The sequence below is a fragment of the Salmo trutta genome, chromosome 31 (genome assembly GCF_901001165.1).
Source record: "Salmo trutta chromosome 31, fSalTru1.1, whole genome shotgun sequence".
In the NCBI taxonomy this organism is placed as follows: domain Eukaryota; kingdom Metazoa; phylum Chordata; class Actinopteri; order Salmoniformes; family Salmonidae; genus Salmo; species Salmo trutta.
The window spans coordinates 22747320-22764011 of record NC_042987.1 but is presented as its reverse complement, the minus strand read 5'-3'; positions in this window follow the sequence as shown (position 1 = coordinate 22764011).

The window sequence follows — 16692 nt, the reverse complement described above, 5'->3', positions numbered from 1 at the left end:
GTCCCTGCAGCAATGTTCCGACATCTAACGGAAAGCCTTCACAGAAGAATGAAGGCTGTTATAGCAGCAAAGGGGGACCAACTTCATATTAATGCCCATGATTTTGGAACGAGATGTTTGACAAGCAAGTGTCCATATACTTTTGGCCATGTAGTGTACGTGACAGGAGTATTTGTGATGCTGGTACTAATTCCATAAACTGTGGAAACCGAACCGTGTAAATAAAGTATACCTCTACCAGGAATTGTCAAACCTCTACTAGACAGCAACTGTGAAGCAGAATAATAGACAGTACCATTCAAAAGTTTGGACACACCTACTCATTTCAGGGTTTTCTTTATTTATCCTATTTTTTACATTATAGAATAATAGTGAAGACATCAAAACTAACAAAAAACACATACGGAATCATGTAGTAACCAAAAAATTATTTGAGATTCTACAAAGTAGCCACCCTTAGCATGGATGACACCTTTGCACACTCTTGGCATTCTCTCAACTATCTTCACCTTGAATTCATTTCCAACAGTCTTGAAGGAGTTTCCACATATAATGAGCACTTTTTTGCTGCTTTTCCTTCACTCTGTGGTCCAACGCATCCCAAACCATCTCAATTGGGTAGAGGTAGGGTGATTGTGGAGGCCAAGTCATCTGATGTAGCACTCCATCACTCTCCTTCTTGGTCAAATAGCCCTTACACAGCATGGAGGTGTGTTGGGTCATTGTCCTGTTGAAAAACAAATGATAGTCCCACTAAGTGCAAACCAGATGGGATGGTGTATCACTGCAGAATGCTGTGGTAGAAATGCTGGTTATGTGTGCCTTGAATTCTAAATAAATCACTGACAGTGTCACCAGCAAAGCACCCCCACACCATCACACCTCCATGCTTCATGATGGGAACCACACATGCAGAGATCATCCGTTCACCTACTCTGCGTCCCACAAAGACACAGCGGTTGGGACCAAAAATCAGACCAATGACAGATTTCCACCGGTCTAATGTCCATTGCTGGTGTTTCTTGGCCCACTCAAGTCTCTTCTTCTTTTTGGTGTCCTTTACTAGTGGTTACTTTTCAGCAATTCGACCATGAAGGCCTGATTCACACAGTCTCCTCTGAACAGTTGATGTTGAGATGTGTCTGTTGCTTGAACTCTGTGAAGCACTTATTTGGGCTGCAATTTCTGAGGCTGGTTACTCTAATTAACTTATCCCCTGCAGCAGAGGTAACTCTGGGTCTTCCTTTCCTGTGGCAGTCCTTATGAGAGCCAGTTTCATCATAGCTCTTGATGGTTTTTGCGACTGCACTTGAAGAAACTTTAAAAGTTCTTGAAATTTTCCAGATTGATTGAACTTCATGTCTTAAAGTAATGATGGACTGTTGTTTCTCTTTGCTTATTTAAGCTGTTCCTGCAATAATATTGACTTCGTCTTTTACCAATTAGGGCTATCTTCTGTATACCACCCCTTCCTTGTCACAACAGAACTGATTGACTCAAACGCATTAAGAAGGAAAGAAAATCCACAAATTAACTTTTAACAAGGCACACCTTTTAATTGAAATGCTTTCCAGGTGACTACTTTATGATACTGGTTGAGAGAATGCCAACCGTGTGTAAAGCTGTCATCAAGGCAAAGGGTGGCTACTTTGAAGAATATAAATATGAAATATATTTTGATTTGTTTAACACTTTTTTTGTTACTACATGATTCCATATGTGTTATTTCATAGTTTTGCTGTCTTCACTATTATCTTACAATGTAGAAATTAGTAAAAATAAAGAAAAACCCTTGAATGAGTAGGTGTGTCCAAACTTTTGACTGGAACTGCATATATGCTTTTATTTCATTTAACTAGGCAAGTCAGTTAAGAGCAGATTCTTACTTCCGGGTTAGGCCAAACCCTAACCCGGAGGACGCTGAGCCAATTGTGCGCCACCCTATGGGACTCTCAATCACAGCCAGTTGTGATACAGCCCAGGATTGAACCAGAGTTTGTAGTGACACCTCTAGCACTGACATGGAGCACCTTAGACCGCTGCGCCACTTGGGAAGAATGTGGTTAATTCTTACATTTTGGTGGAAAAAATTAATTTCCCCTTAGGGCCAACTCGATCTGTCCTACTATTGCTCCCATGCCATCACTTTCATCATAAAGGAGAAAGAATAGTTCTGATCATAGAAATATAATCACTAGAATGAGTCTAACACACACCATTGTGATTCCATTTCTATGGTTCTGATAATAGGACTGCACATAATCAACCTCATAGAAAATACTAATGCTTTAGTCACAGTTTATCACAGATCCTATGTAAATTAAATGACGGACAATTGCATGGCTGTATAAAACACCATGCAGATTATGGGTGAATTATCTCATCACTTTAGGATGATTATATCACAGACAGAAGAAGGCGCTAGATGTCTCACAAGACGCATAAATCTGAAGCATTGGTTTAGAATTTCCACTCACCATCAAATATAGTGATGAGAGGAAGTCCAGCGGTGGGAAGTGGGAGAAGATTGAGCTAGAAGAAACCTGGCCGACATTCTGCTAATTAACATTGCTCTCAATACAGTTTTCTTTTCCCAAAACTAGAATCTGTTACGAACAGAGCGCACTAAGTTTTATAGACTTGGCCCTTTACCAAAGTTTTAAAAAATGTGTTGTTTAGTAGGACTACAAGGGTGAATTGAGTTATTGCACACACGTACTTCACAGAGAAGGCGTTCCCTAACAGAAATATGCAAATACATGCTAAAAAGCACCAGTAGGATCTCACTAGCTCGTGCTTGGCTCTGCCCACCTCCTTGCTTGTTCTGCCACAGTGCTTAATTTGCTCTCATTGGAAACAATGCCAATTAGATACCTTGGTTTGGTTACCAGTATCTTTGATTATATTGCCCTAGAATCATTAGTGCTTAGTGCTCAGAAATATAGGTTTGACCTTTTTTGATATGCTGTAGGAATAACATTGTTGTTACTTTGTTAGTAGGCATTCTAAATGAATGTTGTTGCCCTCTCTACCCAGGAGCTGATGTAGGAGGATCAGGACAATATTCAGATTGGACCTGCATCCCAAATGGTACCCTATTCCCTGACCAGGGTCAAAAGTAGTGCACTATATACAGAATAGTGTGCCATTTGGGATGCAATCGTGGTTTTGAATGTGATAGCCTGAGGCCAAGTTAGCATCTCAACCTTAAAGGATTTATGAGCGGTGACTTGTATGAGAAGCTGTGGTCTGCCCTTCTATTTGAACAGATGAGATACTGTGAAGCGTCTTTCTCTGTTTTATCTGGAACACATACAGCAGATCTTTGTATTTATATCTGAGGGAGGTTTGAAGATTTTTCTGTGTAAGGATGGGAGGGAAATTAAGACTGCATTTTTCTAACAATGTTGAGGGCAGACTTTACTCTATTATTCATTTGCATAACAGATGGTAGCAGCTCATCTAGTGCTTCAGAATGTTCCATATTTCCCCATTACTTAACCAATCACAGCTTCACAATTTACTGGAACAACAACTTGCACTGGCTCACAACTCAAACCCACAATCTGTTCCTCTGTTGTGTGATTTAATCAGGCTTATAGTAAGTGTGTGGAATATTTTCCTGTCATATATTTATATTGTGGTATTTATGACTACTAGACACAGCTATGTTATTCATTTTTCAATTGATGCAACACTGTTGTATAGGTGAAAAGAGCCACAAGGAATGTTAAAAGGTGTACTTTACCTGTTTGGCTTAAGATCCCATGAAGAATGTTGAGGAAGGTTGAGACCGTGGAAAAGCTACTTTGATTAGTATCTGGATTGTGTTGTATAATCTTGGATATTACTGATCAGATTAGTTCTAGTTTGACTTAAAAACATGTACTGTATAGTCAATTTTTTAATACATTTTCTACATATTAATAAAATATTCCAATAGTCAATGTTGCTGTTTACAAGTGCAGTTATTTCAGATGTTATTTTCTGTTTCAAGTCCATTTACATGCTTTATAAATAAACACAACAATCTAACAATAATTTCACTCACACTAATAGTTGTTTTTTGCGTGAATATCATTCAATCTCTTGGCCTATTTTTTTAATAGAGAATGTATTCTCAGTAACTCACATGTACAGTATGTTGTGAGTTCATGAAAGTGATTGATTGAAAATGAAGTAAATGTGTGGGTGATTTTGTGTTGTGTTGGGTCATGCAATGATGGGATTCTCTGTGATGGCTGCAGCAAAGGGGCTGCCATCAAACCAGACACTAACTGACCCACAGAGGAAGAGCCTGACGGAGACATGAGGCTGTGTCCCAAATACCAACGCGACCGATCCCGGAGAAGCTGGCGGGAGCCCCGGGAAGAGTTCTCTTTTCTTTGTGAAGGGCAGGGCACCCTGGAATGGGTTCGCCCAGAGAAAGGGGCCCAAGCCCTGGAAAGCGCCGCGGTTCCGTCGGCGTCCGGTGAGCTCTCGCTGGCCCTTGAAAATCCGGGGAAGAGGGTGTAAATCTCGCGCCACCCTATTCCCTATATAGTGCACTTATTTTGATCAAGTAGTGCATTACATAGGGACACAACCTCAGAGCCTGACAGAGACTCACACAACCTGGATATCATGCTTAAGCTTTAAAAATCAAATCAAATCAAACTTTATTTGTCACATGCGCCAAATAAAACAAGTGTAGACCTTACCGTGAAGTGCTTACTTACAAGCCCTTAACCAACAGTACAGTTCAAGAAGATATTTACCAAATAACAAATAAGTAAAACATAAAAAATAATAAAAAGTAACACAATAACATGACAATAACGACGCTATATACAGGGGGTAGCGGTACCAAGTCAGTGTGCGGGGGTACAGGTTAGAGGTCATTTGTACATGTAGGTAGGGGTGAAGTGACAATGCATAAATAATAAACAGCGAGTAGCTGCAGTGTACAAAACAAATGGAGGGGGGATCAATGTAATAGTCCGGTGGCCATTTGATTAATTGTTCAGCAGTCTTATGGCTTGGTGGTAGAAGCTGTTACGGAGCATTTTGGTCATAGACTTGGCGCTCCAGTATCGCTTGCTGTGCAGTAGCAGAAAAAACAGTCTACGACTTGGGTGACTGGAGTCTCTGACAATTTTATGGGCTTTCCTCTGACACTGCCTAGTATATAGGTCCTGGATGGCAGGAAGCTTGGCCCCAGTGATGTACTGGGCCGTAAGCATTACCCTCTGTAGCGCATTACGGTCAGACGCCGAGCAGTTGCCATACCAGGCAGTGATGCAACCGGTCAGGATGCTCTCGATGGTGCAGCTGTAGAACCTTTTCAGGATCTGGGAACCCATGACAAATCTTTTCAGTCTCCTGAGGGGGAAAAGGTGTTGTCCTGCCCTCTAAACAACTGTCTTGGTGTGTTTGGACCATGATAGTTTGTTGGTGATGTGGACACTCTTGACCTGCTCCACTACAGTCCCATTGATGTTAATGGTGGCCTGTTTGGCCAGCCTTTCCCTGTAGTCCACGATCAGCTCCTTATTCTTGCTCACATTGAGGGAGAGGTTGTTGTCCTGGCACCACACTGCCAGTTCTCTGACCTCCTCCCTATAGGCTGTGTCGTTGTTGTCGGTGATCAGACCTACCACAGTTGTGTCGTCAGCAAACTTAATGAGGGTGTTAGAGTTGTGTTTGGCCACGCAGTCGTGGGTGAAAAGGGAGTACAGGAGGGGACTAAGTACACACCTCTGAGGGGCCCCAGTGTTTAGGATTAGCGTGGCAGACGTGTTGTTGCCTACCCTTACCACCTGGGGGCGGCCCATCAGGAAGTCCAGGATCCAGTTGCAGAGGGAGGTGTTTTGTTCCCAGGGTCCTTAGCCACATTCCCACCTGGGAAAAGGGCACTCCACACTGCCCATCTGTGGATCTGCGTCATCTGTGGATCTGTTGCTGCGTTATGCGAATTGGAGTGGGTATAGTGTATCCGGGAGGATGCTGTTGATGTGAGCCATGACCAGCCTTTCAAAGCACTTCATCGCTACCGACGTGAGTGCTACGGGGCGGTAATCATTTAGGCAGGTTACCTTCGCTTGCTTGAGCACAGGGACTATGGTGGTCTGCTTGAAACATGTAGGTATTACAGACTCAGTCAGGGAGAGGTAGAAAATGTCAGTGAAGACTACCGCGAGCATTATCACACAGTCATCCAGAACAGCTGGTTGTCTCATGCATGCTTTAGTGTTGCTTGCCTCGAAGCGAGCATAAAAGGCATTTAGCTCATCTGGTTTGTTTGCGTCACTGGGCAGCTCACGTCTGGGTTTCCCTTTGTAGTCCGTAAGATTTTTCAAGCCCTGCCACATCCGATGAGCATCAGAACCAGTGTAGTAGGATTCAATCTTAATCCTGTATTGACGCTTTGCTTGTTTGATGGTTCGTCTGAGGGCATTGCAGGATTTCTTATAAGCCTCCGGATTAATGTCCCGCTCCTTGAAAGCAGCAGCTCTAACTTTTAGCTCGATGTGGATGTTGCCTGTAATACATGGCTTCTGGTTGGGATATGTACGTACGGTCACTGTGGGGACGACGTCGTCGATGCACTTGTTGATTAAGCCAATGACTGAGGTGGTATACTCCTCAATGCCATTGGATGAATTCCGGAACATATTCCAGTCTGTGCTAGCAAAACAGTCCTGTAGCATAGCATCCGCGTCATCTGACCACTTCCGTATTGAGCGAGTCACTGGTACTACCTGCTTTCGTTTTTGCTTGTAAGCAGGAATCAGGAGGATAGAATTATGGTCAGATTTGCCAAATGGAGGGTGGGGGAGTGCTTTGTATGCATCTATGTGTGTGGATTAAAGTTGGTCTCTGGTTGCTCATGTGTTTAGCATACACTTAGCGCTGTTGTCCACTAACTCAGGGGATATTCAACCTGGGGTCTGCGTTATTGTATGGGGTCTATGAAAATATACAATTAAAATATTAGTTTAAAAAAAATATTTTTATGAATATTGCTAGCTAATAAAAACATGTTTAATTACATACCTACAGTATGAAAGAGGACAGTATTTATCTAATGATGTTAACTTTCTAATGATGTCATCTTTATTTTTAAACTCCCAATATTGAGAAAATTGGAGCTAATTACAATCACTGGAGAATCTGGCATAAGCTTTGAAAAAGGAACCGAAAGTGCCACTGGCTGCTGGTAAGCTTTTTTAACTTGGACATACATTTTTGCACCTTTATTTAACCAGTTTAACAGCTGCTAAACTGGTTAAATAATGGGTTGGAGTTTCCTTTCTAGCTAATAGGCTATGTTAGAGTTTACACTTCCTCTTCCAATGATAAGGTGGGGAGGTCAAAATACTTCCCAGATCTATTTAATTTTAAATATTGATTAGTTCTCCTTGCCTTCATAATTCACCTGATGATAAGACATCTTTGTAATATATGATGGGGGAAGGCAGGTGTGCGTACTGATGGTGGCTTGAGTGCATAATGCTGGGGATCCTGGCGCCCTTGATTGCCAGGGAGAGGAAGAGTGGGAGCAGGCGTGACAGTACCCTCCCCCTCTAGCGGCGCCACCCGGCGTCCCACCTGGGTGAGCCGGCTGAGACATGGGCGCTGGGCAAGCAGGCTGGGGGTAAACTCCCCACGAACCGGCAGGGCGTGGGAGCCTGGCCAGCCGGCTGAGGTATAGGAGCCTGACGGTCCGGCTGAGGCATGAACGCCTGTCGATTCCGCTGCGCGTGGAAGCCCGATGATCCGTCGGAGACGGAACAGTCTAACGAGCCGGCTGGGCGAACAAGACCTGACGATCCGGCTGAGGCCCGACATGGGATTGGTGCCCTCCAAGTTAAACCTGGGACAAGGAAACCTCTCGAGCCAGCTAGGGCGTGGAAGCCCGACGAGCTGGCTAGGCACCCCCAGTTCCATCGGCGGCGACCCAGGACCGACGTCACCACCAACCGGAATGCCAGTACTCCCCGATGCTTCGTGTGATGGCTTCGGGATTCTGTAAGGGCCAACGCCGGACAGGAGAAGCAGGTACGGGGAGTCAGAGATTTATTCGGGAACAGACAAGGAAACAAGACAGGAACAGCGTCGGAACACGGGTAACATGGACATGAGACAATTAATCCCAAAGCAGGGAACAGAGCTTGGGAACAGACAGATATAGGGAAGGTAATGACACAAGTAATTGAGTCCACATGAGTCCAATGATCGCTGATGCGTGTGACATGGGGAAGGCAGGTGTGCGTACTGATGGTGGCTTGAGTGCGTAATGCTGGGGATCCTGGCGCCCTGGAGTGCCAGGGGGAGGAAGAGCGGGAGCTGGCGTGACAATAATGGCATGTCTTAATTAGTAATTAATTAAATAAAAATGTCTAGCGAGCAGAAATGATGCACTAAATAATGAACAACACAATTACTGCCGGAAGTAGTTATGTTAAAAACAGAACAGCATACTGCGGGAAAAACTAAAGATTAGGACCAAGTCATGGCTATCAATACTCTGTCCTTATCCAAATATAACATGGACAGTGCTGCTTTTGAAAAACATAATTCTTTCTGCCTTAATTGAAAAAACATGTCACTGACTCCAGGTTGTCACGAGGTATTGCAATATACTGTGGTAAAACAATAATGAACCTATAACAAACAATAGCAATGGATAAATGTCAACCCCTGATACTTGATGTCTGTAGCCAGCTTGACCTTAACACCAGAATAGGACTCTTGGTATTCTTCACTGTGCTCGTAATAACGTATGTGTACTCCTGCTTAACTGCACAATTGTCTCACACATACTGTAGAAGGATGACAACCATTAATGGGTCCTGAGGTCCCTTTGCCCCTCTTCCAACACACCAGTCATTTCACAGATCACTGGGATGAATGTGATGAAAGGAGACACTGTAAAACCAGCCCCAAACCTCAGCCTGGTTTTGCGGCTTGCGTTGGTTTCACAACTCACTGAGCCCTGGAAGCAAATTGGGTCTGACAAGTGCTGCTCTCCGTTGGACTGTGTAATAGTGCCGTAAACACGTTGGCTTAATTGAGAATTGAGGGACCGGGAACAGATTGATGAGCAGCATTGATACTTCTGACATAGCTAACATTTAGTAAGCCAGTGGGGCTACTCAACATGAATGTTTCCAGGCCATGAAGAAGACTAGTGACAACTCCATTGGAGGCAGGAAAATAAAAGGTATGAGTTTTTGTCTACATGTTGTGCTGTCTCTCTCTTGCTTTTCCTCTTCTTGCAGGGCGCGATTTAGTCAGTGATCTAGTGTTGTGTATGTTTGTGTGCAAGGTGACGATGTCATTATCTGAACTGATCACATAGACTTTTGGCAAGGTTACCAGAATTGTGCTTTACCAGCAGATCACTGACAACTCATCAATAGTGAATAGCCATGATTACAAAGGCAAACTATGTCAGCATTGTGCAGTTATTGAAATGGGCTTGTATGTTATAATTAAGGAATCATAAGATATCAGTCTTCATGTATTGTTAAACAGTCCATGACGAGGGCTATGACAAATGAGGACTATGCAATACTTGCATGTGGCAACATGCTTACAAAGCATCATTTCTGGAGTGTAAATATTCTGTTCAGAGTTGACTCCTATCATATGCTGAAATAATACAGGAAAGAGAGCGTCTGTGTATAAGTCAACATGGCCAGAAGGTATAGAATTACTCTACAATGTGCAATCTTTTGTTGGAATTGATGCTCAAAGGCATCATCTCTGTACAAATCCCATCCTCCTTCCATCCATGGGTCTATTCAAACCATTCTCTTTTGTCCCATTTATTAATATGCCACAGCGTAGACAATCACAAAAGTGCCTCTTAAGGCTGTGGACTGGGCGAGCATTGTTAATGCTTTGCTTCTTCGTCTCCAAAATAAGTCATGTTTTGTCCTGGAGACCTTATTGCTGCCCCTCTGGAAGGAGTCCAAGTAAGCACTTCCTGGTCCATGTGAATGTGAAGTCTGAGGCCCACTTTATCGTTCTGCCTCAGGGCTCTGGGCTCTGTTCTATATCTGTCCAGCTCAGAGCTGTTATAGGCCATTCAGGGTGAAAAAGTATAGGGATGCGCCCCAAATAGCACCCTATTCCCCAAAACACTCCGGTCAAAAGTAGTGTACTATAAAGGGAATAGGGTTCCATTTGGGAAGCAAACTAGAAGTAATAGAATTTAAATCTCAGGACATGCTAGTGAAAACATTCAAGACACAGCAGAATTTCATTTTGACTGCTCTCTAGTTCTGTTTTGTGGGTTAAACCATACAGTTAGATAATGTCATGTTATACGACGGAACGCACAATGTTTGACCTCTGTTACTGTTTCTTTAATGTAATTTTATCATAATCTAAATCATGCTGTGTAGCACGTGCCTCTTCTAGACTCTAGCTTGGAGCTAGAGCTATTATTATGTTAGTATTATTTTGAGTGAGCTCATTGCTCTTGAAGAATTTTAGGCCAGGAATGAACATGAGGTCAATCCACTGCCTGGTGGGAAACTCTCTACAATGTGTCTGTTCTTTTAGAGGAGGGGTAAAATATGCCTATTTATTTAACCAGGCAAGTCAGTTAAGAACAAATTCTTATTTACAATGATGGCCTACCGTGGCCAAACCCGGATGACGCTGGGGCCAATTGTGCACCGCCCTATGGGACTCCCAATCACGACGGGATATGATAAAGCCTGGATTCAAAACAGGGACTGTAGTGATGCCTTTTGCACTAAGATGCAGTGCCTTAAACCGCTGTGCCACTCGGGAGCCCTATAATCATAAGATTCCACAACTGCCTGAAATATAAAGTTAGGAAACATCCAGTTACATATGTTGTGGCAGGTATCCTTATGGGAACTGCATAGATCCTTACCAGCAATTCAGTTTTTGATTATTTGAGTTGCATATAATGAAGGTAAAGTACCGACTTTAATACATTGATTAATGACAGTTACGTGAAAAATAGATGTCACTGGTATTCATAATGTAACGGCTGTCGTCTGAAGAAGTGGACCAAGGTGCAGCGGAGTTAGTGTTCATTATTAGAATTTAATGTAAACAACGTGAACACTATACAAAACAAGAAAATGAGCAAACCGACAGCAAACAGTCCTGTCTGGAACAAAACACTGACAGAAACAATTACCCACAAACCCAAAGGAAAAACATGCTCCTTATGTGTGACTCCCAATCAGCAGCAACGAGCTTCAGCTGTGTCTGATTGGGAGCCACACACACGGCCCAAAACAAAGAAATACAAAAACATAGAAAAAGGAACATAGAACGCCCACCCAATGTAACACCCTGGCCTAACCAAAATAAAGAACAAAAACCCCTCTCTATGGCCAGGGCGTTACAGTACCCCCCCCAAAGGTGCGGACTCCGGCCGCAAAACCTGACTCTGAAGGGGAGGGTCCGGGTGGGCCTTCTTACGGCGGCGGCTCAGGTGCGGGACGTGGCCTCTGCTCCACCCTTGACGTCGCCCTCTTCGGTGGCGCACCTGGCCGCGCCGAAGGTCTGGTGGGCGACACTGACTGCGCCCGGCTGGCGGCCGGCAATGGTTGCGCCCGGCTGGCGGGCGGCGATGGTTGCGCCCGGCTGGCGGGCGGCGATGGTTGTGCCCGGCTGGCGGGCGGCGATGGTTGCGCCTGGCTGGCGGGCGACCCTTGTTGCGCCCGGCTGGCGGGCGACCCTGGCTACGCCCGGCTGGCGGGCGGCGATGGTTGCGCCTGGCTGGCGGGCGACCCTGGCTGCTCTGACGGCACTGACCCAGGATTCACCAGGCTGGGGAGACATGACAGAGGCCTGGCCCTAGGCGTAGGCACAGGACTCACCGGGCTGGCGGGCGTCCCTGGCCACTCTGGCAGTTCGGGGCAGTCTGGCCACTCCGGCAGTTCGGCGCAGTCTGGCCACTCCGGCAGGTCAGGGCAGTCTGGCCACTCCGGCAGGTCAGGGCAGTCTGGCCACTCCGGCAGGTCAGGGCAGTCTGGCCACTCCGGCAGGTCAGGGCAGTCTGGCCACTCCGGCAGGTCAGGGCAGTCTGGCCACTCCGGCAGGTCAGGGCAGTCTGGCCACTCCGGCAGGTCAGGGCAGTCTGGCCACTCCGGCAGGTCAGGGCAGTCTGGCCACTCCGGCAGGTCAGCGCAGTCTGGCCACTCCGGCAGTTCAGCGCAGTCTGGCCACTCCGGCAGTTCAGCGCAGTCTGGCCACTCCGGCAGTTCAGCGCAGTCTGGCCACTCCGGCAGTTCAGCGCAGTCTGGCCACTCCGGCAGTTCAGCGCAGTCTGGCCACTCCGGCAGTTCAGCGCAGTCTGGCCACTCCGGCAGTTCAGCGCAGTCTGACCTCTCTGGCGACTGTTGACTGGCGGGCAGCTCTGACGACTGTTGACTGGCGGGCAGCTCTGACGACTGTTGACTGGCGGGCAGCTCTGACGACTGTTGACTGGCGGGCAGCTCTGACGACTGTTGACTGGCGGGCAGCTCTGACGACTGTTGACTGGCGGGCAGCTCTGACGACTGTTGACTGGCGGGCAGCTCTGGTGATGGTTGACTGGCTGGCAGCTCTGACGACTGTTGACTGGCGGGCAGCTCCGACGACTGTTGACTGGCGGGCAGCTCCGACGACTGTTGACTGGCGGGCAGCTCCGACGACTGTTGACTGGCGGGCAGCTCTGACGACTGCTGACTGGCAGGGCTGGGGACACGCACCTTGGGCTTGGTGCGGGGAGCAGGGACGGGCCGGACAGGACTGGGGACATGCACTGTGGACTTGGTGCGGGGAGCAGGGACGGGCCAGACAGGACTGTGAACACGCACTGGTGAACTGAAGCGTGGAGCTGGTTTTGCCACTCGTCCTGGCTGGATGCCCTTCCTAGCACGGCATGTGCTGGGCATGTCCACCGGACGCACCGGGCTGTGCGGACGCACTGGCGACACAGCGCGCAACTCCGCCTCCCATGGCTCCTCCTCCAGATCTTCCTTCAGCAGGTCCTCAATAAACCACCTCATCTGCGTCTCCTCCTCTGCCGTCATCCCCCACGAGAGCAGTGGTCTGGGCTCCTCCTCTGCCCTTCCGGACCACCCCATTAGCTCCCCCCCAAAATTTTCTTGGGGGTGTCTTCCGGGCTTCCTCGATCGACGCCAGCGACCCCGTCTGCTGGCCGGCGTCTCCTCCATTGACCGAACCTCCCTCTTCCGCTGCTTGGTCCCTTGGTGGTGGGTAATTCTGTAACGGCTGTCGTCTGAAGAAGTGGACCAAGGTGCAGCGGAGTTAGTGTTCATTATTAGAATTTAATATCAACAACATGAACACTATACAAAACAAGAAAAGATTAAACCGACAGCAAACAGTCCTGTCTGGAACAAAATACTGACAGAAACAATTACCCACCAACCCAAAGGAAAAACATGCTCCTTATGTGTGACTCCCAATCAGCAGCAACGAGCTTCAGCTGTGTCTGATTGGGAGCCACACACACGGCCCAAAACAAAGAAATACAAAAACATAGAAAAAGGAACATAGAACGCCCACCCAATGTAACACCCTGGCCTAACCAAAATAAAGAACAAAAACCCCTCTCTATGGCCAGGGCGTTACACATAATAAAAAAACTTATGCGAGATTAACCAAGCTTTTCAAATGAAAAAGTATCTCCAGAATTATTGGCACCCTTGATGAAGATAATAAAAAAAGACTGTATAAAATATATACAGTGCCTTTGGAAAGTATTCAGACCCCTTGACTTTTTCTACATTTTGTTACGTTACAAAGTTATTCTAAAATGGAGTACATGTTTTTTAAATCCTCAGCAATCTACACACAATACCCCATAATGACAAAGCAAAAACAGGTTTTTAGAAATGTTTGCTAATTTATTTTAAAAAACTGAAACAGAAATACCTTATTTACATAAATATTCAGACCCTTTGATATGAAACTTGAAATTTAGCTGAGGTGCCTCCTGTTTCCATTAATCATCCTTGAGATGTTTCTTGATTGGAGTCCACCTGTGGTAAATTCAATTGATTGAACATGATTTGGAAAGGCACACACCTGTCTATATTAGGTCCCACAGTCGACAGTGCATGCCAGAGCAAAAATCAAGCCATGAGGTTGAAGGAATTGTCCGTAGAGCTCAGAGACAGGATTGTGTCGAGGCAGAGATCTGGCGAAGGGTACAAAACAATGTCTGCAGCATTGAAGATCCCCTAGAACACAGTGGCCTCCATCATTCTTAAATGGAAGAAGTTTGTAACCACCAAGACTCTTCCTAGAGCTGGCCACATGGCCAAACTGAGCAATCAGGGGAGAAGGTCCTTCATCAGTGTCACGACTTACGCCGAAGTCGGCTCCTCTCCTTGGTCGGGCGGTGTTCGGCAGTCGACGTCACCGGTCTTCTAGCCATCGCCGCTCCACTTTTCATTGTTCCATGTGTTTTGTCTTGTTTCCCCGAACACCTGGTTTACATTCCCTAATCTCACTACATATATATTCCCTCTGTTCCCCCCAGGTCTTTGTGTGGAATTGTTTTGTTACGTGTTTTGTGTGACGCGCCAGGCTGGTTTTTCCCCAGGTACCGTGTTTAACCCGAAGTATGTTTAATTTTTAAACATTTGCATCTTTGTGACTGTTGTCGTGCTTTTCACTTTTGCCATTGGCTGGAAGTTTTTATGACGCAGTTGCGTCCATCTGTTGTTGCTTCTGCCAAATAAAGTGTGTGCCTGATCATAACTCTCTGCTCTCCTGCACCTGACTTCTATACCAGTAGCGCACAACCTGACAGTCAGGGAGGTGACCACGAACCAGATGGTCACTCTGACAGAGTTCTAGAGTTCCTCTGTGGAGATGGGAGAACCTTCCAGAAGGACAACCATCTCTGTAGCACTCCACCAATCAGGCCTTCATGGTAGAGTGGCCAGACGGGAGCCACTCCTCAGTAAAAGGCACATGACAGCCCACTTGGAGTTTGCCAAAAGGCACCTAAAGACTCTCAGACCATGATAAACAAGATTCTCTGTTCTGATGAAACCAAGATTGAACTCGTTGGCCTGAATGCCAAGCGTCACACCTGGAGGAAAGCTGACACCATCCCAGGTCTCCCGAGTATCGCAGTGGTCTAAGGCACTGCATCTCAGTGCAAGGGGCATCACTACAGTCCCTGGTTCAAATCCAGGCTCAATCACATCTGGCCATGATTGGGAGTCCCATAGGGTGGTACACAATTGGCCCAGTGTCGCCAGGGTAAGCCGTCATTGTAAATAAGAATTTGTTCTTTAATGACTTACCTAGTTAAATAAAGGATAAATAAAAATCCTTACGGTGAAACATGATGGTGGCAGCATCATGCTGTGGGGATGTTTTTCAGCGGCAGAGACTGGGAGACTAGTCAGGATTGAGAAAAAGATTAATGGAGCAAAGTAGAGAGATCCTTAAAAGGTTTATTAAAACTTTCTCCAGAGCGCTCAGGACCTAAGACTGCGGCAAATGTTCACCTTCCAACAGGACAATGACCCTAATCACACAGCCAAGACAATGCAGGAGTGGCTTCGGGGCAAGTCTCTGAATGTCCTTGAGTGGCCCAGCCAGAGACCGGATTTGAACCCGATCGAACATCTCTGGAGAGACCTGAAAATAGCTGTGCAGCTATGCAACCCATGGAACCTGACAGAGCTTGAGAGGATCTGCAGAGAACAATGGGAGAAACTCCCCAAATAAAGGTGTGCCAAGCTTGTAGCGTCATACCCAAGAAGACTCGAGGCTGTAATCACTGCCAAAGGTGCTTCAATAAAGTACTGAGTAAAGGGTCTGAATAGACCTGACGCTTTCAAGGAGCGGGACTCTAACCCGGACACTTATAACAAATCCCGCTATGCACTCCGACGAACCATCAATCGTACAACACTGGCTCCGACGCTCATCGGATGTGGCAGGTCTTGCAAACTGTTACAGACTACAAAGAGGCAAGCAACACTGAAGCATGCATGAGAGCATCAGCTGTTCCGGACGAACGTGTGATAACGCTCTCCGTAGCCGATATGAGTAAGACCTTTAAACAGGTCAACATTCACAAGGCCACAGGGCCAGATGGATTACCAGGACGTGTACTCCGAGCATGCGCTGACCAACTGGCAAGTGTCTTCACTGACATTTTCAACCTGTGCCTGACCGAGTCTGTAATACCAACATCAAGCAGACCACCATAGTCCCTGTGCCCAAGAACACCAAGGTAACCTGCTTAAATGACTACTGACCCATAGCACTCACGTCTGTAGCCATGAAATGCTTTGAAAGGCTGGTCATGGCTCACATCAACACCATCATCCCGGAAACCCTAGACCCACTTGCATACCGCCCCAATAGATCCACAGACGACGTAATCTCAATCGCACTCCAAACTGCCCTTTCCCACATGGACAAAAGGAACACCTATGTTCATCACTAAGCTAAGGACCCTGGGACTAAACACCTCCCTCTGCAACTGGATCATGGACTTCCTAATGGGCCGCACCCAGGTGGTAAGGGTAGGCAACAACACATCTTCCACTCTGATCCTCAACACTGGGGCCCCTCAGTGGTGTGTGCTTTGTCCCCTCCTGTACTCCCTTCTCACCCACGACTGCGTGGCCAAACATGACTTAAACACCATCATTAAGTTTGCTGACGACACAACAG